The sequence below is a fragment of the Marmota marmota genome, unplaced genomic scaffold, assembly GCF_001458135.2.
Source record: "Marmota marmota marmota unplaced genomic scaffold, marMar, whole genome shotgun sequence".
Taxonomy (NCBI): domain Eukaryota; kingdom Metazoa; phylum Chordata; class Mammalia; order Rodentia; family Sciuridae; genus Marmota; species Marmota marmota.
The window spans coordinates 6,829,063-6,831,792 of NW_026000241.1; positions in this window are offsets into that span (position 1 = coordinate 6,829,063).

Below are 2,730 nucleotides of genomic sequence, written 5' to 3' on the forward strand. Positions count from 1 at the left end.
GCCCAGAGCCCCCCACCCATTCCTTACCCGCCAGGGACCTCCCTCTCCAACCCCGCCAGCGCCAGGCTCCCCACCCCCAGTCTGGGACCCAGCGCCCGGAATTCCGTTTCCATACCTCTGTCCACTTTCCCGCACCCTGCCTGTGGCCCAGTGCCCTTTCAATGTCCCCTGCGGCCCCCAACCATGCCCCGTTCTTCGCTAACCCCCTTCCCCAGTCCTCCCTCTGGGCCCCCACCCCAGTTCTGGCCCCGCCCCCCCACCGAGCGGTCCCTGAGCCCCGCCTACCCCAACTTCCAGCCCCTCTTCCTCCCTAGGGGCTTGAAAGTCGTCCCCAGCCCCACGCCTTCGGCGCGCGGGTCCCACCGGTCTGGGCCCTCCCACTTCATCCCGCCTCTCTTCGTTCCTCGGTGCGCAGCCTCCTCGGCCGGCCCTGGGCTTGGGCTGGAGGAAAGGAGCAAAAGCAGGAAGGCAGAGTCCCCGGCCCTCGCGCTGGCTGAGCTGTCCCACTTGCGCGGAATGGTTTTGGGGTTGCTCGAGAGGCGTTCCGGAGCCTCAGGAGGGGGCTACTACTTGGGCAGACGAGGAAACGTGGGCCCCCGTGGGAGCGGGAACCGGGTCCCGCACTCGGGATAGGAGGGATTCCCATGAGTAGAGCGTAAGGAGGACTTCTCCTGGGACACATTCACATCCCCCCCACGGAAAAATCCACTCAGCGGCCCGCGGGTGGGGTGCGCCACGCGGTGAGTAATCGCTCCGGCGGCCTCCGCCCGCCAACTCCAGGTATCGCCGGCTGCCTGGAGCGACGCATAGTTTATCTTCCTTTTTTGCGCTAAGATCCTTCTCCGTGTTATTATTTTTGGCCGCTGCTCGGGTTTCGGGACCCCTCCCGGCTCCGGCGTCTTATCCCCCTCCTCTTCATCCCCATCCGATCCGGGCGCCCACGAAAAAAGGTTACTGGCCTCCAAGGCCACCGCGAAGGGGGCGCCTGAAAAGAGTTACGGGGTGGTCCCAGCCCTACGGGTGGGTCACAGCCCCGCCCCCAGCTGCAGCCAGGAGAGGGAGAGGGCTGTAACTCTCCCTTCCAGGGGTTTCTTGAAGAGGTATGGACCCTCCCTCCATGTCCCCAACAGGACGGGGCCTCGGACTGAGGAGGACTCAGGCTTCCCCACCTTGTCTGCTCATGACTGCCCCTCACCCTCTCCTTGGATCCCCAGCTCAGACTTCAGAGTGTCAGAAAAGATTAATGGAGGAGGACTTGGGATGCAGGGCATCCCCCTCATCTGGACTCTCGATGGGGCTTTGGGGGGAGGAGGTGGGGGGGGGAGTAACCAAGAATGAATACTGTTGTTTCCTGCAACAAACCAGGCCTCTTTTGCCTCAGTTTCTTCTTCTGAAGTGGACAACTGGGGCCAACCTACTACAGATTGCCAGAGGAAAATGCAATGGAGCAGAAGTCCCCAAAACCTAAGCCCTTAGGTTTTAGGTAGCCAAGGCATATTCCCTGGAGCAGAGGTGGCCCCAAGGTCTATTTATCTCCTCTGAAAAATGGGGCTATAGTGCTGGTGCCAGACCCAGAGAGTTAAGTGGAAGGGGCAATTCTTGACTGTGTTTCCAAGATACCCACCACCCCTCCCCCATTGCCTCTGCCTTGCACATGTTCCCAGTGGGGGTAGTGATGTCTGACCCCTTCCTGGGAGGACTTGGGACTTCTGGAGCAGCATCTTTATTTTTTCCCCATCTCTGCTCCTCCCCCAGTCATGGGGGGAATGAGCTAGCTCTCCCTTCCACCCAGGTGCTCAGGCCAGAGACCTGGAAGCGTGCATGACAACTCTCTCCTTCGCTCTTCCCACACGTCCAATCCATCAGCAAATCCTCTTGGCTCTGATTCCAAAACACATCCCATTCTGAGATTCTGATCCCTTCTCCCTACCTCATCCTCGTCCAGGTCCCCTTTGGGATGGGCCCAGCCTCCTCTGGGGCTTCTCCCCCTAATCCTCCTTCATTTGTCTGAATACAGAATTTTTAAAAGAAGCAAAACTAACTTCTCCACCCCGCCACCCTCTCCCCTTTCTCCCCCCACTCCTTCACTTGCACCAGCCGCTGCAGCCCCCTTCCCCCAAACATGCCAGGCTCTTTAGTATTGAAGGATCTTTGCACATGGGCTCTTGCTTGCACCGAGATGCTGTTCCCCAAATCTTCCCCTATATTAGCACCTTCTCTTGTGTGAGGTCCCAAGTTCTCAGAGAGCACCCCCTCCATCCTTCCCTGGTACTCTCCATCCCTGTCACTTTTATTGTCTATATATCACAGTTCTTTAAACAACTGATTTCCTTTCCCACTTATTTTCTTAAGACCCTGAGTACCCTGAGTGTCCTAAGGACCCCATGCTGAGCCCAGAGAGGGCCAATAAAGAGCTCAATAAATATTTGCAATATGAAGGACCAAGGAGAGTTTCAACTAGCAAGAAAACTCTTTTCCAGCAAGCCATGCTGCCTCAGGTCCCAGAATGGCCCCTGACTTGCTGTGATCCAAACTAGTAGACGTCCTTCTCTGGTCCTTACCCATAGAAAGGTATGAACCATTTCCCTAGTCTGTCCATCCCCATCCTGGAATGTAATCTTTGGGTGAACTTTACCCCATACCTTTGACTTATAACCCCAAGACGCACCCTTCCCTGTCCTGGGTACCCCAGCAACTTAACCCCTTCTTCCACCTTTTTTTTTTTTTTTT